Source organism: Choloepus didactylus, chromosome 1, assembly GCF_015220235.1.
Source record: "Choloepus didactylus isolate mChoDid1 chromosome 1, mChoDid1.pri, whole genome shotgun sequence".
Classification (NCBI taxonomy): Eukaryota; Metazoa; Chordata; class Mammalia; order Pilosa; family Megalonychidae; genus Choloepus; species Choloepus didactylus.
In genome coordinates this window covers 154,734,903-154,759,284 of record NC_051307.1, presented here as the reverse complement: position 1 = coordinate 154,759,284, position 24,382 = coordinate 154,734,903, and the positions used below count along the sequence as shown (strand labels likewise).

The following is a 24,382-nucleotide window of genomic DNA, read 5'->3' as shown; positions in this document are numbered from 1 at the left end:
AAGTAACTTTTTCAAAGTTTGTTTTTTTAGTTTTTAAAAAAGGGAGTACCCACCCCAGAAGAGGGGGATTCAGCCACTGACTTCTGTTTTTTGAGCAACTCCTGTATATTTTGCTGCCTTTTTATTTGTGGTTAGGCCTCTGCAGGGTCCCCAGAAGTTCTGGCCTCACCTTCTGCTTCTCAAATAGAGCCTGTCTCTTTTCGAATCATAGCTCAGTATTCCAGCACTGGGTGTGGCTACCCCCTCTTTTCCCCTCCTGAGATTGTTACTTCAAAGGCAGGTAGACTCAGAGATCTTAGGAATGGTCTTACAGGGAGATTCTAGGACAAATCATCCTTCTCTCCCAGGCACAGTTTCTTTTCTGGAATGGCTCTTTGCTCTGCTCTTCATACGGATTATTTTCTTCACCTTCACCAAGTGGTCCCTCCTTTAATGGAAAGAGTTTAACTCCTCTTTGCCCCCTTTCAGGCTTATTCAGCTAAGGGCCTTCATTCAACAGTAGTGCTCTCTCCAGGCCTTGTGCCACAGCTAAATGCCACCGTGTGAGATAGCTGCCTTCCTTTCGAGGCATTTATGCCTCTCTGTCAAACACCTTTTTGCCAGACTTGGCCGTGGAAAGACAGTTTCGAAATGAAATTTATCATGAGCTGCTTAGATTTGCAGTGTGGCATTGCACAAGGCCAAGGGTATCTAGGTTAAGGGCAACTCGCTGCACTCACTAACTTCAGGGCCCTATCTTGGTGAAATTCAAGCTTTAGTTACTCCCCTGCAATGCGGAGGGGTCCCCAGCACTACCTAAGACTTAGTCTGAGCATCTGGTGCTGCAGTCTATGTGGCATCCTGTCCGGATATGACAATATATTCACTCACAAGCTGCTGCCCCCCTAGGACTGGCCTCAGCCCCTATTTTCCTGTCATGTCTCATTTATTTGGGGGATACGTCTCAGGACACCATAGTGAGAGAGATAGAAGTGTGCATTTCTTGGGCCTGGCTGTGCATTTTGGAGATGAAGATAGTGTGCTAAAAGAGGTGAGAATTTGTGTTGTTGACTTTCAGTAGGTGTTGGTGGATCTCCTAGTTTTGCACCTTTTGGTTTCAAAAACCATAATGAGCAACGGAAAATGAAACCTACAACTTATTTTTAGCCGCTCATGCTAACTCATGAGTTTTTCTTTGCAAACCAAATAGGATAAATGCTACTTCAGCTGGCTAAAAATATAGCAATTGAGCCTGATCCACTGATACTTCTCAAGTGATGCTTTGTCCCAGGTGATATTTTGGCCACCATTTACTATTTTGCTTAAAATTATGTTTAATTGAGCATTTATTTTATTAAACAAGTATACTGTAACATTTACTCCGGAGAGGAATTGGGAAATAAATTATAAACCTTCTATACTAGCGTCTATTCCTTAATTCACTTATTCCATAACCATTTATTAAGTATCTACTTAAATGACAGCTTGGAATTTAAAAATATTGAGTAGGTGTGTTGAATTGAAAATAGCAGAATACTAGAAATTAAGAAATTTGGCTTCTATTCTGGTTGCTGATGTCCACAGATACAACATTTACTCTCTTTGAATCTGATTTCCTCCTCCCTGAAAGAAAGGGTTTAAATGACATAATTTCTAAAGTGCCTGTCCCCTCCTATAATTCTGTGAAACATACTCTGCCACTGCAGGCCCAAGGAAATTGTTGAGGCACTTTTCGAAGGCAGTGGTGTTGTTATCAGGCCACTCTTATTTCTGCCTCCCTCTTTTCCTGTTCTAGGAGGGACAGATTTAAACAAAGCACTGTTGTCTGCTTGCCAGACAACTTGTTGCTCCCCTTGGCGAACAAGCAATTATGTACTTCAAAGACTTCTGTAGGTGTTATGGTTCCCAGGTCTGTTCTTTAACTCATGGAGCAAGTTTTCCAATTTTAAGAGGTGGCTTCATGTTACAAAGCCAAGGATTCAATTGGTAATGGTAGGAATAGGGAAAAAGGACCCCCAATATTGGTGTTAGGGGGTCAAGAGCATATCCATAATACACCCTTTCATTGCACCAGGCAATGCTCTAGGTGCCAAGGGACATGCAAAGATCTTGCAAGACATGAGTGAATGTAGATAATTCAATACAATTAAAAATTATTATGCTTTTCTCTTTAGTCCAAAGGAAGTGAAGACCCACTGAGGTTTGGTAGGCTGCTCTGGGTAAGAAGAGTGCATGGTCATTTATCTAAGAGAAGAAAGAGCAAGTGAGTTTGTTACTAGGTGGAGTCTTGGAATATTTATTACCCTCAGTGAAGAAAGATATGAGGAGATTCTCTGCTCTCAGACGAGGTGGATCTTATGGAGAGATCTACCTGTAACGATTCTTCCTTTTCCACCTTCATTTACATCCTTATTCTCCCTTTCCAACATGGTGGCCAGTCCCTCTAGAAAGAAGAGATAAAACCTTCTTGCTGAATACGTATTTTGCTATTTTGTGTTCTAGAAGACCCTATTGTTTTACTTGCTCTTGGTTTGGTGAGTGGCAAGCAGTCATGGAAGCAAATGGACATGTGATTAGGAATTAGCAATGTTCTTGATCTCTGTGGGGATTCATGGTCATTATTATGGTCATGTTTCAAATGCACTGTGAAATGAAAGCAAGGACAATTTTGTTGCTAAAGCTGGGCTAATGATATCGATCATGGTGGTAAGATGTATAGGATTATTCCCACAGGAGGGTCTTAGTTGGATTACCATGGGGTGGAATGGTGACCACACAGCCTCCCTTGTGGCCCTAAGTCATTTTAGCACTTTTTCTCTGTTGAAAATCACATGATTCACATTTCTTTCTCCTTCCACTTTTTTCCTGGAGGCTAACCTGGGCTTGGTCCCCAGGGCTTGCTACATAGTTCTTGCCATCAGGTATAAACAATCCTTTCCCATACCTTACACAGATGCTAGCAGATGCAAGTGAGAAAGCTCAGGTCGTAGCATTGGAGAAGGCTTTCTGGAGTTCAAACTCCTCAGGCATGTCCATTCACCCAATCCTTTGTTCTACTGCTGGTGAGCACTAAGCAAGATAATCCTCCTCTCCTATTCCTCAGCAGGGTGGTGCTGATAGAATTGATTAGAAAGCCCCCTTTGAGAGCCATCTGGTTGGCATATAAAATTACTGCCAATGAAGTGAGACAGTTGGCTGGCCTCATTCACCAGGAGGCAGGAGACTTGGAGTCCAGCTCTTGACCTAACCCTGGGTACTTTGATTTCTTTATTCATTCTCCTCATCTATAAGGTGGAGTTAATAAAAACTGGTCTCATCCATAAAACAAACACAAAACGGCCACCAAGCAGGTAAAAAAAAGTAATTTAAAACCTCCTCCAAAATCAAAGAAATGCATATTTTAAACAACAATAAGAAATAACCTTATCCGTTAAATAAGCATATATAAATTAAATTATAATACTTGCATTAACAAGACTATAGGGATTACAGACTTTCTCACTCATTGCAGGTGAGAGGTTGAATTTTTATGATCTTTCTGGATGGCAATTTGGCTGTATCACTAAATTTTGAAATATATAGATAATATTTGTCTCAACAATCTACTTGCAGAAATTTATTGTTGAATGCCAAAACAAAGTTTTAGAACAATATATACAGTAAGACACCATTTATGTAAATATGCACACATAAAAAACCATTTTCTACAGATGCCTGTGGGAAGAGTATTAGGAAGGGGCAAAGGTGTATTGTCAAAAAGGACTTTAGCCTCATCTTTATGTTATGTTTTTTTACAAAGAGAATTTACTGAACACTTATGTAGTTAAAAATTAAGTTAAAAACTTTTAAGAAAAGTGTCACGGCTGCATACAGATTTATTTCCAAGGCCATAATCATTACATTGTTTATATTATCAAAAATGAAAAATAACATCAATGTCCCACAAAAATAGATGAGTTTTTAAAAGTGGTATATATATATAATGGGCTATTGTTCAGTCATTTGGGGCCAATTTTAAGATCATCTCGTAGATCTGGTCCTTCCTGGAGTTCAAACTGGAAAAACCACAGTAGAATATTTAGACATGGGACAATGTCCACAATATATTGCTAAATGAAAGATGCAGGTCACAGTTCATTATTTACAGTATTATCCTATTTTTCATAAAACGATAATAAAGTGTGTATATTTATGTACATAAGTATAATGTATTTAAGTTCTCTTTATCAATAGAAAAATAAGTGAAAGCAAGACTCACCAAAATGTTAGCATTGGTTGGCTGCAAGTGAGATGAATATATATTGCTTTCATTTTCTTGAGTTTTTCCTTATTTTCCAAAATTGTAGCAGCAAACCTTTGTTGTAAACTTTTAAAAGTTATTAAAAATAACTTCTGCTCTTATAAGGGGACTTAGATTATGGAGACCAACAGCTGAATTATCCTCCCACCCCTCATCCTCAAGCCAAATCTTAGAATTGTGTGCTTTTAAATCAGGAAGGAAACTTAGAGATCACTTGGCTCAACCCATCTCCTTTACAGACCAGGAGACCAAGGCCTGGACCAGTGACGTGACCGTGCAGAGGTCATGCAGCTGGTCAGCAGCACTAGGGTGTTTTCACTCCTCATCAAGTGTTCCTCTAATTCCATGCACAAATGGCACCCCCCCCTCCCCACCAGAGACACATAGAAGACAAAACCCCTCTTCTGCCTCTTGCATGGAAACAAGGTATTTTAAAGCTGGACAGGCCTAAATATCAAGTCATGTGTCCTGATCCACTTAGAAAAATGATGCTTTTAAAATATTTCATCAAATCCAAGATACCATAAATTTAAGAGCACCATTATTTTATGACCACTAAAAAAAAAAAAAAAAAAAAAAAAAAAAAGCATTGTCAGTTAAAATAAGATAGTAAGAGGCATTCCAATTTCAGATGTTAAAATGTGAAAAATAGCATCCTAGAATTGATGAAATATGGTAATTAGTACCCCCAAATGAAGGTTTTACAAGTAGATTTACAGTTTCTAACCAACTCATTTGATAGCAGTGGTAGAGAAGGTGTGGCTACAGAAATCTCAGGCCATTAAGCCCTTTTCCAGGAGCTCCCCAGTTCTGCTCTGAAGAAGCCTTAATTAACTGACCTAGAAGGCAGCCAGTTTGCATATTTTTAGAATATTTTTAGAATTTTTCAGAGCTAGAAAGGACTTGAGACGGGCAAAATGTACAGATGTTAACATATAGAGTCATTTATTTAAATGATGCATTTATAATATTAAACTTTGAAAAGGCAAATACAAGTTGGGTTTTAAAAAAATCACTTTTAATGTATGTTGGAGAAATAACTCGTAATACATACTTAGGTTATCTGTTCAGGACAAAAACATATATTCATGAGTTGAAACTGGGTTGGTTTTGATTGTTACTCTGATTTTTCTTTAATTGATCATTTGGATTAGAATAGTCTAACAACCTGATAACAAATTAACTCACAAATGTCAAATAAGTAAGATGTAAAGTGAACCAGCTGTAGTTTTTAATACAGTGAAAGGATAAACTCACTTATTGAGTGTGTGATCATGGGCAAATTACCAGACGTCTCCTTGCCTCAGTTTCCTTATCTGTAACAGGAAAAGACTGGACTTCACTAGGTGTGCTCTGTAAGTAGTTTGCTCAAATGGAAATATAAGCTTTTTCCACTTATTTTGTCTCATAAGACATTTCCAAATTATGACAAATGTCCCACAAAAATTATTACTCTACTTTCTATCATTAACTTCCCAGCATGGTCTGGTTAGTTTCTGTCATTTCCACCAGCTGATCCCAGCTGGTACCCACAGTTCTCAGGGCCTGGGTGTTAGAGGCTGGATAAATAGTAAGAAGATTCCTGACATCAGGGTTGGAGTGTGGACATGGGGGTTTTATCTTCTTAGGATTGGTGGAAAGACCCAGACTTTGGAATCAGTCCGATTTAGGTTTGAATTTTGGCTCTGACATTTCCTAACTGTATGGACTAGTAATCTCTATTAGTTCCTCTCCTGAAAAAATGATGAAAATTAATACTTACCTTGCAAGATTATTGAGTTAGGATTAAATAATACAATATAGCTAAAATATTGATCCTAAAAATGGTGGCTATTATAGACTTTTAGCTCTGTTCAGGGTAGAAAACAGAATTTCCAGCCCAGCTATCTAGGCAAGATGTAGATGTTCAAAGTAGCTTTGGACTTTCCCCAAATTTCAGGCTAAAATATCATGTAAAGACATTTTTAGTCATTGATAAATTAAGTCACCATGTTGTTTCTAGGGCTGAATACCCTATAGACAGATGTAATTACCAACCTCTCAAATTTTTAAATATTTTTAAATTCTAAGAGTAAACAAAAATGTTATATTTGGTAAACATTTTATTTTTTTTAATTTAGATTAGGACAGTCTTACCAGATAACAAATTTACCCTCATGTTGAATATCTATGTTAGGTATAAAAGGGAACCAGCTGTAATTTTTAATACAGCGAATGGGGTAAACACTCCAGAAAATGCACAAACCAATCCAAATGTTTACAAACCAAGGATTCTTCTGGGACTCAGAGCCCTGACTTTGTTTGTTTAAAAAACAAAACAAAATATATAGAGTCAAGCTTTGTTCATACTTGAATTATATACTTTACATAAGCTATGGAATTTAACTTTAACCCACAGCACTGAAAAAGAAACGCACACAGTCACAAAAACATTAGCTCAAACTGCAGAACAAAAAGACCGTGAGCAAGTAAGAACGTTAATCAAAGTGAAAAGTGCCCCCCTCACTGCTGGCTCTGTCCTTCTCCAGCCTGCTTCTGCCAGATTATTTCAGGTTCCTCGTGCTTGACTCATCTAAGTGGCAGAAACAGGTTAAAATTTTCATGGTGGAAAGGGATTTGTCTTTTAAATTAATGTTTACGCGTATGCCCTCAGGAGATTGATGAAGGGCATGCAATTTTTAAAAATCATAAATGAATGCATACCCTTGCCACTTGTAATCATGACAAAGCTTAAATAATTCAGGCATGAGTATGGATTTTAAAAAATACGAAACAGGATTTACTAGTTGAGAATGTCTGTCTAAACAAGTTCATCCATTTGAATACTTGCTACTACTGATCAAGTTTGTTTAACACAAGCAGGTTTGGTCAAAGTGCCAGATTTGTGCACTAAGTGTTGTAGAACATTGCAAAATAAACCAATATGTGGCTTTTAGGCTCATTTTGACTCAGGGTAGACAGAGAACCCCACAGAGAGGTATGACCTTCACCCGCCCTGGTACTGTGCGTACATCCTGACATCCGGCCTATAAGTACCAGTAGGAGATGTGACCACAGGCACCACCCTGTCCCTGTAAAGAAGCCATAATGCTATTCACACATCTCAGGGGAGTCTGGTATAGATTTCAGTTGTTGTCATTGTCATTTATTATCCCAGAGAGAGGAGACAGAGACTTAGTTCTAGGTGGCCAGAGTTGATTCCATATCGTATAGATTTAGCCTACATGGTAATAATTTGTTAGTATTCTAACGTGAATTTCTAGGTTTCAGATGTCGTTAATGGGGAATATCTGAACGGACACTAACAGTGTCACATGCTTGGGTGTTGCCTTCAAACTCCTCCGACCCCAGTCTGAGGACTCTGTTTTATAGATAGATGACCATATATTAAATCAGTGTCTTGTAACTCAGCATGATAGTCTCTCTAATTCTCGGTCCCATGGTAAAGGAAGAATTGGTCTAAGGACATTCCATTCTAATTTTCTGTCACTGTCAATGCCAACCAGAGATCACAGAGCAGTGTTGTGGGGGTGGGCAAGATGGTTCCACCATTGATGTTAGAAGTAGCTACTGTTTTTGTTAGAGCCCCGTTTATTTCTGGAGTAGTTGTGGAGGAGAGAGGTGCTCCAGAGAGAAGAGGCCTGGGTGTAGTTCAGGTATGATCGAGCATCTGGACAACCCAACTGAACTCAGACTTTAAAGTGTGGGGGATAGAGGCGTGCAGGGTACTTTCCATACAATTAAGCTAAAAATCACTTGGGTTTTAGGGAAGAAGATAGAATAAGAGCTAGAAACAAAAGATCCAGTTGTGAAATCAAGTACCGAAGTTAAAAGTCGAATAAATATTCTCCTTTAAAAAATTTCTGGGGAACTTGAATGTCTGGCAAACCTGATTATTTTTAGCTTGTCCTTACAGAAGATAGAGGTGTTAGAAAACTAGAAGCCCCAGAAAATATTAATTCGTTTTTAGTACATATGTTAAAATTAATTAATATTAGCATATTCTGTGAAGCACGAGGTAATTAAGGACTTCTAGAGAGAGAAGAAGAAGAAAAGGTAAATATTATATATTCAAAATCAGTATCGTGGCATTTTATAAAAATGTTGGCTTATGTCCAGAATCTGAGGGTGGGAGTGAGTCTGGTTTCTTTGTAACTAAAGAAATAGAGTGGAAAAGAATCTTTTCTATTTCCTTAAAAATAAAAGACTTCTTGTTTCATACAGCATTGTAAATGAAATGCTTTTCTGTACTTTACCTGCCAGCAGGGTCTGGAGGAAATTTGTCTAGCAAGCGATGCTGTTTTCCTCTCTTTGGGAACATGGTGACACTGGTTTTGCAGCGAAACAGTATTCGCTTATTAGGCATTTCTTCAAAATCCTGAATAAGCAGCTCTTTCCACATTTTGTATTCCACATGTTAAACATTTCATTGCAATTTGGCTTCAATTGTGTGTGTCTCTGTGTGTGCATATGTGCATGTTGATAGAAAGGAATGAAAAGGGAGTGAAAAAGAATTCTTGAAGGTTTTTATTAAAAAAATTAATCCTTCACAATTATGTATTAGAGTCTACAGAAGGCAAGTTGAATTTATTACATAAAGCCAAACCAGATCCCATCAATCTTGAGCAGTGGGGGTAGGGAGATGGTGTTGAAGAAGACATGAAAATTTGGTGTTTGAGTAGATGAGATTTAATTTTCAGAAAACATTTCACTTATAAAACAGATAGCACCCCAGTGTCAGCTCTGACCTCCATGATGTCAATGTCATTGTGCCAAGCGTAGCTAAGATAAGCCTCAAAGTAAAACAAAGAAACATTGCTTCTCAGCACAATGCGGTTTCTTTTCTTACAGTATGTACCATTTATAGCCTTTTGGTATTCCTATTAATCGCTTGTTAATTTAGCTTTTGAAGAGGAGGGAGGAGGAAAAAATCATTTTGCATTTTCTATACTGTAAGCAAGTATGTTATGCTGCTGGTAGTCTTAGTATTATTTAGGTCAATTTCCTAAGGATATCTTTTGTTGCTCATGACATTAAGCTATACATCCAAACTCAGCACCAATTTATTTTTCTGTACTGATTTTGTTCTGCTTCTAAATTTAAGAAAATTCATTCACATTTTAATAAAACTCTGTCTGGAGAGGTATCTGCTGTTCTGTACTGCAGATACATTTAGCAGGATACATTTACACTGCTTGTGGTTAAAGGTTATAGCACAAATACAGACAGCTGATCATGCATTCTTCTACAAGCCTGCCAGCACCCTCTAGGATTTTGAAAAACAATCTAGAAATGCTATACCCTTCATCAGAATTATTGTTTACTTTGCAATAGCTTAGAAGTTCTTTTTTGTTGTTGTTGTTAGCAATTCTGAAATTAACAATCTATAAAATGCATTCCGGACCAATACATACTGTATTGAGAGCTTTCTTCAAGAAGAGGATATGACAGTATTCATCCCAGCTTATTTTCTTCCTTAGCAAAAGGACGGTTTGATTCTCAGAAGCAGGACATATTCATTGTGCAGCAGCTCTGCTTAAGTGTATGAAATGCCTTCTATGTCTGGTTGCAGAATTTGGAGTTTGCTAAACAGTGTTTAGTGATTGGGCTCATCTTGCATCACCAGTTGATGACATTTTTCTTTGTTCCCTCCTACCCAGTTGAACCAAGACTCTGAGGCTGATATGCAATGTCACTTACAACATTAATCAGATACTGCATTTAAGGTGAGCTGTCCCTTGCCTCCTCCTTCCCCAGTGCTCGTTTGCTGCATGCAGTGCGTATCGTGCTTCTGCGAGCCTAAGATGGCAGGCGGGATTAGCCGTGCTTGTGCTGTGTGTGCATGCTGTGTATAGAATTCATTACATGTTGCCTAGTATTTCAGATGTGAGTATGTAAATGCTCTGTATGCCACATCATCTGGTAGCAAAGACTTGTTTTTGCCTCATTACAGCCTTAGATAAATATCTCAACATCACCTTTCAGTTCCGATTCACTTGCTTCTGGATGTTTGCTTTTCATCACATTCAAAAAAGGATTTTACCTTTAAAAAAAAAAAAAACAAAAACAAAGCCAAAGGGAAAAAAAATCCTAAAAACAACAACAAAAAACAACAAAACTCTGCTACCAGATGGTGTTTCCCTTTCTTCTTGCATTTGCTGTCTTTTAAATAATGTATGTTGTATTGTTAATTAATGTGAATATCAAATTAAAGCACTTGAAACTTACATATTTATTATGCAGGTAGGAGGCAAGGTGGAATCTATTTTTAACTCTTTTGCACTCCATGGTGTGCAAACAACTTGGGTTCTCAAATTTGTATTTTCAGCGCTCGTATCAGTGGCTTGATTTTCAGCAAATGTGACAGTGGCCTTTGCAGTGGTCAGCTCCCGGCTTTGAACTCTCAGAGGAGAAAGGGGAAAAAATTCAACACACCACCTCCTTGGTTTGCAGCCTCAGAGAAACCCTGGATGAGAAACTTCTTTTTTCAATCCTGTTTTCCTGTTGATAAATTCAGTTCTCTTGATCACTTTATGTTCAAGCTGTTCTGCGTATGATTTTTTTTTTTTTTTTTTTTTTTTGGTTACAATTGCATCTAAAACTTGTGAGCAAGAAGACGGAGAAATCAGTTGGTTGGTCTCCATCGCTTTACATAAAATGGCTGAGTGTCTTGTCATGCTAGCACTGCATTAAGTGATACATACAGGTAGGTTCAAATTTGCATGTTTTATAGATTTTTTTTTTTGAGCCATGCAGCAAGAACATTAGATGGATTAAAATATGACTTTTAAAATAAAAATTAAATAAGATAGTTGTGATCTTTTGGGGGGGAGGGTATTAAATTAGATAGCCTCTCCTATTGATGTAGTACAAAAATATATAGCTTCTATAAATTTATAAAATATTTCTGTTATAAATGTGAGATGATTCTTTTTTAAAAAAATCAAATATATGATAGGTGTGGCGCCATTAGACAACAAAGGAATTTTTTGAAAAGTCTGTTGATTCAGTTCCATTTTAGCTTGAAACTAAAAATAAATGGGTTTCTGGGGATAATTTCAAAGAGCGCAAACAAGCTTAATAAGAAATAATAAAAATATTTAAATTTTAAGAAGCGGTCTTTAAACGTGTTTTATGAAAGATGAAAATAAAGACTTATATGCTTCCCAAATCAAATTTAAGTAACATATAAGAATAAATACACTATTTGTACATCTATTATTTGGGGCATGAGGAGTTACAATTTTTGAAGGGGGAAATATTAAATATAGATAGCCTTGTTAGAAGAAACAGAGCTTCATTGAGCCCCTAGTATGGTTCATTGCAGACCAAACAGCTGTAGTTCTATAAGTACTTTTCAGAAAATAATTTCATGAGCTTTTTCCTTTGAGCATAACTTCTCAAATATATTTTAGTTTCAAGTTAACACTGGGCCAGAACCTGTTTCCTTGGTAACCAAATCTATTTAAAAATGCAATAACAGATATGCAAAAGAAGGTCTTTTTTTAAAAAAAGATATGTTTAATGAAAATTTTACAGTTCTTTGCCCTCTCATATAGAGCCTGAACTGGTTTTAGATGTTTTTAAATGCGGTCTTCATGCCTTAAAAATTAAGCCATATTTCTATACATATAAAGAAAGCTTGCACAATGAGAGTTTTTTTCTTCCTTCTTTGTGCTCATTACTTTCAAAATTAAGGTTTTCTTTGTAACATGCTCCAAAATGCTGGTCAAGGTTTTGGTACAAAAGTGTAGTTTCATTATCACGAGTCCACCAGCGCCACTGAAACAAAAAAGTATTTCAGAAATTCTGAAAACCAGAAAATGTTTATGCTCTCATTTTCCCTGACCCCTCTATTGGTAACCTCAGAGCTTTCATTAGAGGGGACCCAAACCCAAGCCCACCCCACAATGATTAGTGCACATTGAGCCTTTGTAGAAACGTCTTTGTAGGTGTGTTAAGAGGAGGAAGATGCCAAACCTGAAACCTCCCCAAGGTTAGCTCCGATGCGAAGAACATTGAGATTCAGCACCGTCTGCATAAATAGTTGCTTTATCCTAGCAGTTTGTCTAATATTCCACGGCATTATCTGTATAATCAAACCTCTTGTGGGCTAATAGTTTTTTGTTGTTGTTTTGTTTTGAGGTTTTTTGTTTGTTTTGTTTTGTTTTTTGAGGCCAACAAATATTTCCTTGGAGTCTTTCTGGCTCAATTATATTAGAACATGATTCATCTCATAGTGATTTCGTTCTCTGGGCTTGTTGTGAAATATCCTTCCTGCAACACCTTTTTATTTTTTTTTTTTTGGTTCTTCAGGAGCCATTTTCCTTCTTGCCTGTGACTTAAAATGACTGAGTGCATTTTGAATATAGCATCTATCAGAAGATCGTAAACTGAAGGGAAATGTCAGAAACCTGATTTGGTATTGCCTATTTAGTGCCAGTACCATTAACAGTTGCAGCAGGATCAAGCTAATTGTCATTCGCTCTTTAGCAAATAATGAGCCAGGCATTTGTAATTAAAACACTATTGCTATTCAGAAAGATTACGACTACAATGTCTTCTATTTTGATAGGCCAGTATAAATTAATCATTTTGAACCCATTTGAATCTTAATTACAAGATTAGATGGATGCAGTGGAATTGTTTCACCATAAAAATGAATGCCTGATAGAGTCAACAGTGTATTTCTTTATAAAATGTCGATCCTTTCATTTTTACCTTAAGTGTAGTTGCATCACCTTGTTGTGGATTTTCATACCTAATGATTTTTGTGGCATTATTCATTTCTGTGGCTCTTGGTCTTGCCGAAAAGGATTTTAAACACAATTCAAGAAGCTAGAAAGCCAAATAAGACTGTTGGGGAATATATTGCACCATTGTCATTGTAATAAATGGACTAGTGAATAGAAGAATAATTATCATTTATTACTTTGTTGTGTTTTGTCTTAATGCTTTGCCTTCGTATTTCACAGAAATGTTTACCAGACACAAAGCCTTCCTAAACCTACCCATTTATAATTATTAGTGAAAGTCCTACATTAGCTGGAAATGCTTCCTGCCAATTGTAGAGGATGGCACTTACTCCCTCTCATTGTATAAAAGACTGTGCTGAACCCATTTACACTTTTTGGCCAAGGTGTTTCTATTGGGCAGGCCAGAGCAAGTGTGACAGGAAGATTTGCAAACAACTGCTTTGTTCTCATCAAAACAAAATGGGCAAATTTGTAGTTTTCTGCCTGAATGATTTATAGTATAAAATTCTCAACTCCTTGTTTCTCTGGAGAATAGGAAATTTTTTTCCAAGCTATAACTCAATAGCAATACCAAGATTGCATCTCCTGCTACTGGAGTGATGTTTACCTACCTTAACCATTTCTACAGATTGCCTGTAGACTGACTGCTAGACAGACCATGACTTAGAGCTTCTTCACTAGTTGATATGGAGAGAAGGATCTAGAAAAAGATCCAGCACCTTTCTCTTTAGTACTAAACAATACTAAACTTTGAGTTCCTGGTACCATGTGGTTCATTCCAACAGCTCTTTCCAAGGGAAATGCTGTTCTTAACTCTTGATAATTAAATATTCAACACATTAAGTACCTACTATATGCTAGACACTGTTATACCAGAGGCTGGGAATGTAATAAACAAGACAGACCCGGGCCTTCTTCTCATGAACCCTCCTCTAGTGGGTGTAAGGAGTGGGGGCAGGTAGTAGACAAAAATAAATATGTAAATAAATATCTAAATAAGACAAGTGTTCTGAAGAAAAATAAAACCAAAAAAAAAAAAAAAAAAGTGAGGGTGGCAGTCTGGGGGAGGGGGTAGGTGGGAGGCACTTTAGAATGACTGGTCAGGGAAAGCCTTCCTGAGGAGGTGGCTTTTAAGTGGAGATGTGCATGATGAGAAGGATCCAGCCAGGTGAAGATCTAATGGGAAGATTACCAGGCAGAGACAGCACTTGTGCTAAGAATACAAACTTTCCTTTCTTTGTTTAACTGTCACTATCTCAGAGCCAGGGCTGACAACTTCGTGGGATGAGCCTTACCTAGATAAGCTTCACCCATAGGAAAAGTGTAGGCCAGGCCCCGGTGACTGGTTTTAGCCAAACTCCTAGGACTTGGTGCCTGTGGGGTCAATGCCTTAGATCCATTTGCCACCCTGAAACTTCCTGAGAAGGTGCAGGGCGACTCAGGCATTGCAGTCCTTGGTGGTGGTGAAATTCTGGCACAGATTTAGCACAAACCCAAGAAATCCACAGAAGAAAGGCTGCTCGGCACAAGGAAATTTCTAGGAAGCCTCTTGCTTTATTTGTCATAAGCACTCCAGAATTTAAACTCATAGCAAAACATCAAGATAGCCATTTACTTTCATTTTGTTCACAGGCAAATGGAGGAAGAGTCTTCCCCATTTGCCAATAGATTGTCTTTGTCCTCTAATGCCTCCCAACAGAGTGAAGTTTGTTTAGGTTTAGCTGAAGTGCTTCAGCTCTGCAACCATCTTTGCCTATTGGTGGCTTCCTAAAAATCTCACTTGGAGTGATTTATCTCTATTAGAGCAAATTGGACTAAGAAGATTCTTCTTAAGAACCAGAACTCTTTTATGCCTTTCAAGTTAGTATGCTGATAAAGGTTGGAGAAAAAAGGAATGGGTTTGCTATACAAGTTAGAAACATAAGTCCTTTCTAAAATTGATTTGAAGTATAGTAGGCTGCTTATCACAAGGTAGAAGTGGCTTAGCTGGACCTTATATTATTGCTTCCTTACCCTTCCTTTGGTTTTAAGTAGCCCTGACTCATTCCCCTGCATGAAGAAGAGCTTGCTCTGGTCCTTTTTAAGAGAGTATTGCCCATTAGTGGGGAGGGGACTTCAATAACTCAGTAAACTTCTGTGAGCATTTATTGAATATGTACTGTGAGACCGATACTGTTAGAATCCAGGCAAAATGGACTATGATGCAGTCCCTATGAAACTCTGGTCCAGGTTCCCACTCAAGGCTAGGACATCATATGGACGAGCATCATCATTTACCCTCCCTGTTTGAGAACGAAATGAATGGCGTACTCTTGGTGATTTTTACACTGTTTCTTAAAGGCCAGCCTGTAGCTTGGGGGGATCATCATGTCTATGACAAGGATGCTTCCTCACTGGGACTCTGTCTCCACCTCACCACCTTTCCAAGATGTCTTGGCTCCTAATAAGCCACCGTATGTTTGGCTGCTCTGCTCCAAGCTGGCCTGCCTGCATTGCCAGGTGACCTTGATAACAGCTGCCACTCTTTCACATTCATGAGCAGATGTTAAGTACAGAAGCCCTTGAATGCAAAAATTTGAATCTGATGCAGGCAAGGTGCTTCTGCTTTTTTACCTTCCCTAGTTGACAACGGGGGTCCCCCTGTTGGCTGCTCTGCAGAAGGCTTTCTGGGTAACAGGTAAACCGAAGACCAGTTGCCAAAGCACCTGTCTTTGTTAGGTAATCCCAGCATGGCACTGCCGTGGCCTAAACATCTCATTGACCAGAATATTGGTCTTTGGATTTTGTAACTCATTTTGTGTCATTTTCTTTAATGGCCTTCTTGCTTCTGCAACTATTCCTGCTCAGGGTTTGAGACTGGTCCCATGGGTCTACACTCACTATATAACAAGTGGCTTTGGATTGGAAAAGGTGTTTGTTTTCTGGTACTGTTTTGTTTTTTAAATGCCAGTGTACATTTGTTCTGCATTCATGAAAAGCACTGGAGCTTCCATGATTTGCTTTAAATAATAAGATAGACCTCATCTTTTGCTGCCAAATGGATATTTTGAAATCCCATTTCCTTTTGCCTGAGAAAATCTCCTCCCCTATCTGAGGCCTTGCTCTAATTAGAACCTAACAGTCCTGCCCACCTTCCCCAGTGCTGAGCATGAAATGGAGTCCCTGCCCTGAGGGCCTTACCAGCCAGTGAGACGACAAAACAAAAGCCACCAGCTGAGAATGTGGTTAAATCCCAGAAGGGCAGTGCCCTTGTGATTTTGTTGTTGTTTTTGTTATTTTTGCCTTTTCTTTTCTTTCTTTAGCTGAGGAAGGGAAGAAGAGAACCTTTAGTAGGCAAATGGAGGAGCTACATTATTGAAACATTGTCTAAAATGCACAGGGTTTTGGGGGAAAAGATGTGGAAGAGAACAGGGTGGTCATCTGGGAGGCAAAATGGGGAGATGCTGCAGACTGAGACGGCAAAGGGTGGGGTGGGACCAGAGTAGAAAAAAGAAAGCAGGACAAAAGGAGCAGTCAGGAGGCAGGCCCAGGCAGAACAAAAGGAGAGGCTGCTGGGTATGTCCTAGACCTGGGAGTGCAGGGCACGGGAAGAATGAATGGGGAGGGGTTGCAACCAGAAAAAGAAGGCTCAAGAGAGCCCCTAAATGCAGGCTGCAGGCCTGCTGCATAGGGACTGGGTGCCATGATGTTCAGCCTGGCTTCTGTCATAATGTTGGCCTTGTTGCTTAATCGTCCTATGTTGGCGATTCTGAAGAGCCTACAGATTGATGTCGTTCAAGGTGGTTTATCCCAGAGTCTTATGAAGTTTCTATCCCAAGGATCCTATTCTACATGCTGAGAATGATAGAAGGCCCGCCACTCTCCCATCACTCTTCTAGTTCTGGATTAAACTTTAAATTAAATGAGAACTTTTACACATACTGTGGCCAAGTGTCTTTGATCTTCTATAAGGCTCAGATTGGTGATATATCCAAAATAACTGCAAAATTGAGGATGGTGTGTAGGTACTTATATAGCAAGGGACAAAACAAATTTCAAAAAAAAATTTATTGATGAAATTCAAACTAAAATAATATATATTATTACACACATATATTTTTAATTATTTTATAATTATCAAATGAAAAACATATTACATATAATAATACATTTACCACCATAGATACATACATGCATAACTGTGTCCATGTTCCAATAAACTTCATTTATGGACACTTAAATGTGAATTTCATATAATTTTTACATTACAAAATATTTTGCTTCTTTTGATTTTTCTCCCCAGTCACTTAAAAGCATAATACCAGTCTTTGCTTGTTGACCATATAAAACCAGGTAAGGGGCTGGATTGACCTGCAGACCATAGTTTGTCCACCTCTTTGCTAAACCAAAGTCTGTAAACTGGGGACCCCTTGGCCAGATCCAGCCCATATGTGTGTTTTGACGTCTAATAAGATTTTTTATTGAATCAGTTGCCAGTGTTCTTGTTTCCTAATTTTTAAATTTAATTACCTTTTTTAAATAATTGTACAAGTAATATACCCATTGTGAAATAATCTTGAATGTCAACATTTTGGCATATATCCTTTAAGTCTTTTATCTATACATAGTGAATTTTTTCTTACCGAAGATAATATTTTTTGTTGACAGTTGTGTATCTTTCTTTTCACTTAAAATCATAGCATACGCATTTTATCACATTATTTTAAAAACCTTCGTTAACATGACCCTTACAACGTTATTATGGAAATCATAAACATGTAAAAGCAGAGAAACTACCTTAATGAGCCCCCTGTGTAGCCATCACTCAGCTTCAACAATTTCTCAACTGCTGGCAGTCTTGTTTCATTTAAATCCCCCTCCATATTACCATATTTTATCTCTAAATATGTTAGTGTGATTCTCTAAAAGATTCTAAAAGAACATCTTTTTTCTTAGGAAATAAATGCTGACGTACTAAGGGGTAAAGGAGAATGATGTCTGCAACTCAAATGGTTCAGGAAAATACATAACTATGTAAATAAGTATGTAAGTAAATAATTCTATCTGGGAGTGGAGTATACAGGAGTTCTTTGTACTATTCTTGCAACTCATATAAGTTTGAAATATTTCAAAATAAAAAGTTTTTAAAATGTAGATAATAATTATTTTACATATGCATTACTAAGAAAGAAAGATAACCACAGTACCATTATCATGCTAACAAATAACAATAATTCTTTAATAACATCAAATATCATAGTCTGTATTAAAATTTCCTCAATTAGGTCATTTTTTTTAAAAAAAGCAATTTGTTTGTTCATAATCATAGTTCCAAATAAGGTCAATATAGTGCAGTCTCCTTTACTCTATAGGCTTTCCTCCTCTTTCTTTTATCCTTAAAACAAAATTGTTGAAGAAACAGTTTGTTTTACTCATCAAGTTTTCCACAGTCTGAGAATTGATGATTACATCTCTTGGAATTGTTTAACATGTTCCTTTGTCTCATAGATTCTCCTTAAAATGGTAGTTACTTCTAGAGGCTTGATCAGATTCAGCTTCCATTTTTTTGAAAATATAAAAGCATAGATTTTATATAGAAATCCAGAATTTGGTGTTGTCAGAAATTTTCACAGATCTGGCATTCCCAACTGGCAATAATCATCCGGGCCTGGGTAGTGACCCCTCTTCATCCCCAACCTGACTCCTATGCCCCCACTTACCCATTTAGGTGAAATAGGAATCTCTATAGGACTTCCAACAGGCAGCTTCACATATTTATCTGCCTGGTTCCCACAGTCATCCACAGTCGGCACCCCTGGTCTAAACATTGCCTCTTCAGGAGCTTTGAAAGATGTTAAAATAATCACGAGAGACCTTTCAGGAGTGTGGTGGAAGATGATTTGAACAGAGGCTTCCTTAAAATGTTTGAAGGGAAAGAGATAAGCAGCAATATAAGGGAAGGTAAAGTAAGCAAGCCCAAGAAGGAGAGAAAAAAAAGTAAATAAGAAAATAAGTAAATTAGGGTGCTGCAAATATGGGAGATATATGAGTTATGGATTCCTAACCCTGATGGGAAATAAAGGGAGCATGTGGGTTTAAAAGGGATAAAATTTTAGTCTTTTTATATGATATTATGATAATATTGAAACCTTAAAAAGAAAGGGGGCAGCAAGCATTAAATTAGCCAATGGTCCCATTCAGAAAGCACAAGCAGACAATTGTAGCATAACAGAAATTGTGTGGGAATTAAACAACATAAGATAGAAAACAAGGAAAGCCTCCTAGAGAAGGCCACTGAGAAAGGGCCAAGAGCCATGCTGCGGAGATGTTGAACTGGTTTAAGAGCAGAGAGAATCTTGAAAGTCTTGGGATTTTTTTTCTGATTTGTACATGTATTGAAATGAAAAGTATTATAAAGATATAGAAAATACATCACATTTTGTTGTTTTGAAAAGAATAAACCTTTACAGAAAAGAATAAAATTATGACAAGCTGGGATGTTCCTGGAAATTTCCGATAGTTCCCCATACTCAGAAGAATGATTAAGAGAGAGAATTTGTGACCAGTTATGAGGAAGGGTGGAAAATTTTGAAGGACGGGCCAATTATGTAAGTTTTAGGCTGTGGTGTTTGAAACTGTTGCCATGATATTTTAGTTACTAATAACAATTTGGGGAAATCTACTTGCTTCTGGGGAAACATTTGGCTCTAATGAGAAATAAATGCCACTGTTTGTGAATTCCCAAGTGAATGTAAGGAGCCATTCACTTGCTAAGTCTCTTAGGAAAGCCAGAACTGACTTGACCTTAACAAGTTATTGACAGCATCTGATCAAGGTACCACCTGGAACACATTAGTGGTTCAAGAAGGTGGGCTGTGGAGTCAGTCCTGTGTTTAAATCCCTTCATGTCACTCACCATGGGACTCTGGGCAGGTTACCCACAGAAAGTTTCTATATAAAGGTTGCTTTGCAAATCCTAACTCCTAGATGGTGGGAACTTAGAGCTTAGTGTACCTGACCTCTAGCACGAACAACAGCCACAACTTATTCTTACAGAACATTCATTGTGTCAGGACCTTTTGTAAATGCTTTACGTGCATTACCTCATTTAATTCTAAAAAAAAAAAAAAACAACCAACACTGTCAGGTGGATACTTATTAAATTAGCCCCATTTTACAGATGAATCAGCCGAGGCCTAAGGCGATTAAGTAATTTGCCTAAAGTTACACAGTTAGTGACCGTGTAAATGATAAAGCTGGGTTTTAAACTCAGGCAGGCTGAATCCAGAGGCCAAATTGCCTTGTTCTACCACCTTTCATCTTCCAACTGCAGGGAAACACAGAGAACAGTGCCTCATTCTGGCACTTACCAACCTGTGGTTCCTAATCCTGGCACTTTAGTTTTCATGGAGGTCTTTGAAGGATTTTCAGAGTTTCCAAAAGACTCAATGGAAACATGTAAACATGCAATTAGACCACAAGTTTCTGTAGGTTGGAATCCACTGTTTACAACAGGTTAGCTCAGGTTTTGTAGAAGCTTTGATTGGCAGTTGAATATGCAAAAATATTGCAGGTTTTTTTTCAAATTTTAAGTGGGAAGATGAATCATTACTTAATAAATGCAACCTAGTATAGTAGATCTTTCTAAACATGTGGCCTATGGAGAGAGAATAAAGGGTGTTTGACATTGAGGAGGTTGGGAGCTGCTAGTGTACATGTGTATGCATGTTGCCCAACCTGCAGCCTTTAAAACCCTGCCTTTATTTTTTTAATTATATGATTCTTTAATTGGACCTGGAGTCAATATATTTTCCTTTGATTATTTTTAAATGCTTTACATTTAATAAATGTAAATGTTTAAATATTTATTTATTAACTATAAATGTATTTAATAATGGAATCTACCTTATTGGTCAAAATGATCACATTCTTAAAACATGGTCAGCAACTAGGAAGCAGGATTGCAGACAAATCAAGCAAAGAACAGATATTTTTATCCTTTTAAGTTAAAGCCTGGGAACGATTTTTTCTAAAGCAAAATTTAAAATGAGATTCAGTACTATCAGGACACAGAGAATATGGATGCTTTTTTAAAAAAACAAGCAAACAAAAACGCGTACATTTGTGCACTAGGCTATTAGCTCCAAAAGGAGAGTTTGTGGCAGGCCCTCCATAAAGACTTTTTCAATGAGCAGTTTCTGGATCTTTGAAGCAAGATTCCAACAGGCAGTCAGTGCACTTTCTTTAGGAAGAGGAATGGGTCTTTTGAGTGGAATAGATTTTATACCATGTTGGAAAAATCAATTTAGGCTTTTCCTGACAGCCATGGGAAAGTATAGGTGACACCCTATTCCTGAGAATTTGATTAAAGTTTTAATTTAATGCAAATGACTTTATTCAAATCCTGCTGCTCCCAACTGTGCAGGGTTTGGATGCTGTCTTGGGGTCTAGATGGGGGTGCCCAGTGACCCTTGTGCTGGATTCTTGCTCGGACCGGGCCTTACTCTGACAGTGACCAGGCTTTGTGGCCATGGCCCCCTAACTGGCTAACTGGGTTGTCCTTCTGTCAGGTTCTGATTGTGTCCTCCGCTGTCCTCCCCGGAGGAATCCGAGGCTGTGGCCCTCTGGTTGGCCTTGGGGGCTCGCGGGCCTCCCATGCGCCACACCTTCTTTCTCCCACAGCCCGTTGCCGCCGCTCCTCCGTTGGACCCGGGGACTCGTGGACCGTCGTGGGTCCCCTCGCCGCCTCTGGGTGAGGTTTGGGGACTTGCGGATCCATTGTGGGCCCCGGACCCCTAGGCCACCGAAGCCCTCCCGAGGTCTCGTCCTAAGTGCGGCGTGTCCCCCAGGTTGCCAACACGCGCGGGACTGGGGGTCGGGCCGACATTTTCCCGGACGGGCCGCGTCCTGTGCCCCGCGTCGGGGGCGGGCCGGGCCGGCAGAGCTGAGCCGCCGGCGTCCATTTTTCTGGGGCGGGTGCTGTGCGGCGCTGCGGCTGACTCGCAGGTCCGGAAGCGCCATGGACGCCACCCCACGGGGAAAACGCGCTCCGCTGTGGAGGAGCCGAGCCCTGTAAGTGCCTTTTGCAAAGGTCTGTAACGGAATCAGGGTGGGCGAGGCGCGGCCCGCGGCGTGGGAGCCCGGGGAGCGTCCTTCTGGCCCCTCATCTTCCCAGGAGGAAGCCTCCGAACCTGCCTGGGGAAGAGACTCTTGCAGGGCTTTCCAGCGTCGCAGGAGCTGGAAAGCGAAGCTGCCTGCGGAGGGAAGGCGCCACAGGTGCCGGGACTGCGGTCCTGCGCCCCGAAGTGGGGGGCGGTGTCGTCCACAGGGACAGTAGGGGGAGGGCAGGTTTGCGGCCGCATCCCGAGGGCCCAGATGCGCGGCGGTGGCAGAGTCGGGGGGGCCGGGGAAGCAATGTGCCCGCGAAGGCTGGGGACTTTGTGGGCTCAAATCTTGCAGGTTCGGGAACTGCGCTTACAGTCGCCCTTCTCCAACCCAGGATTGTGAATGGGACCGCAGTCCTGATCCTACAGGAACCTGATGATTTCCTTGGTTCAACACCAAGCCCCTGAAATTGACCTCGGCGTGCAAAGGCGGGCCCTGCCCCCAGGGGTTTGCAATCTCGGCCTTATACTTCTGAAGTAGTTAGGTCTGCTCTGTTGATACAACACAATCGTCCGGTGTTAGCCACTTCTTTGCAGGGTGTATAATAAATCACCTTAGATTTTATTCTGTACGTGGCTCCTCTTTATAACTCCTGCTCTGCTATAGGTAAGTGACTAATTCCATTCTGGACTTTGGCCCTAATCGAATATCCGCTTTAAGGATCCATTATAGATGATATTCTTTATGGAGACTTACACATATTTTAAAGGTTAAAGACTGTTCTCCTAATTGTGAAGTTCAACGACATAGTCAGGTTCTCATGTTTAGTAAGCATAGGAGGGTTTTGATGGCTTCAGAGAAACTTCTAATTGAGGTACTGTATCTAAGTGTAGTTAGTGTTTTACTGAGAAGAGTAGGGACCCATTAGTGGATTGTGAAATCAATTTAGTGGACTGCTACTGGAATTTTTAAAAAAGATGTAGATATATGTAGAGCAGTATAGAAAGGAATAAAACAAAATTGAATATGTCAGAATACATTACACATAGTAAGGGTAAACATTGTTTTATGAGACTTTTGGTTTTCAGATTTTATAATGTACTTTTAATTTTTTTTAACTGTGGGTCACTGTCAAAAAAAGTTTTTAAAACCCTGACTTAGTGGTTGATAGCCTGGCTTTGAAATCATTTGAACCTGGGTTTGAGTTCCAGCTATAACATAACCATGTGACCTTGAACAGGTTCTGTAACCTCTCAGAGCCTCCATTTCCTTAGCTGAAAAATGGGGAAATAACGTTCCCTACATCTGAGGAGTGTTGTGAAGAGTAAATGAGGTAACATATGTCAATCATTTTGTGCAGTGCTTGGTTTATAGTAGGTGTGTAAGACATGCTAATTACAATTACTTTTATTGCTGAAAATGTCAATCTCATCATGGGACACTGATTTAATTTTTTCTTTTCTTTTTTTAAGATCTTGATGTGGAGGAGATGGAAGACTTAGAACGGAGGATTTTCAAGTGATTTCTTGCAAAGCACAGGAAACTGACTCTGTTAAAGCTGGTCTGTTCTAACTGAGGTGAGTAAGTTTGTGTTTCTCTTTAGTTTATATGAAGTAGGAAATGGTTTTTCTTTCTTTTTTTTTTTTTATTAAATTCAGTTTTATTGAAATACATTCACACACCATACAATCATCCATGATATACAATCCACTGTCCACAGTATGATAACATAGTTATGCGTTCATCACCACAGTCTATCTCTGAACATTTTCCTTACGTCAGAAAGAACCAGAACAAGAATAAAAAATAAAAGTGAAAAAAAACACCCAAATCATCCCCCCATCCCACCCCATTTGTCCTTTAGTTTTTATCCCCATTCCTCCACTCATCCATACACTAGATAAAGGGGGTGTGATCCACAAGGTCTTCACAATCACACTGTCACCCCTTGTAATCTACATTATTATATAATTGTCTTCAGGAGTCCAGACTGCTGGGTTGGAGTTTGGTAGTTTCAGGTATTTACTTCTAGCTATTCCAATACATTAAAGCCTAAGAGGTGTTATCTATATAGTGCATAAGAATGTCCACCAGAGTGACCTCTCGACTCCATTTGGAATCTCTCAGCCACTGAAACTAGGAAATGGTTTTTCTTGTGTGTTTTTACTGAGGGACTCCTGAAGGGTGTATGATTCATGATAGTGATCTACCAGGCTTTGGGACTACAAAATGACAAAATATTTAAGTAGCTGTTAAGGAGACA

At 39.0% G+C, this 24,382-nt stretch overlaps 1 protein-coding gene and 1 long non-coding RNA gene across 9 annotated transcripts in view; one reads left to right on the top strand and one right to left on the bottom strand.

The window, feature by feature from the left end:
• The window catches only part of LOC119539940, a 69,023-nt gene extending 59,145 nt beyond the window's left edge, over positions 1–9,878 (bottom strand). The window contains exons 1-2 of one of the 2 annotated variants that reach the window (XR_005217977.1): positions 9,694–9,878; positions 2,283–2,422 (exon numbers count right to left, since the gene is read on the bottom strand). This is a non-coding gene — a long non-coding RNA (uncharacterized LOC119539940). The remainder of the gene's footprint in view (positions 1–2,282; positions 2,423–9,693) is intronic. The other variant, XR_005217980.1, reaches the window with a different exon arrangement.
• ZBTB38 (zinc finger and BTB domain containing 38) overlaps positions 1–24,382 on the top strand; it is a 153,726-nt gene that overhangs the window by 85,873 nt on the left and 43,471 nt on the right. For 3 of the 7 annotated variants that reach the window (XM_037843729.1, XM_037843734.1, XM_037843754.1), the window contains 3 exons: positions 9,940–10,005; positions 10,608–10,985; positions 23,592–23,696. The gene's annotated coding sequence lies outside the window, so the exon portion shown is untranslated. Of the gene's footprint in view, positions 1–9,800; positions 9,822–9,939; positions 10,006–10,607; positions 10,986–22,043; positions 22,087–22,451; positions 22,786–23,591; positions 23,697–24,382 lie in introns of those variants that run through there. The other 4 variants (XM_037843768.1, XM_037843744.1, XM_037843760.1 and 1 more) reach the window with 4 other exon arrangements.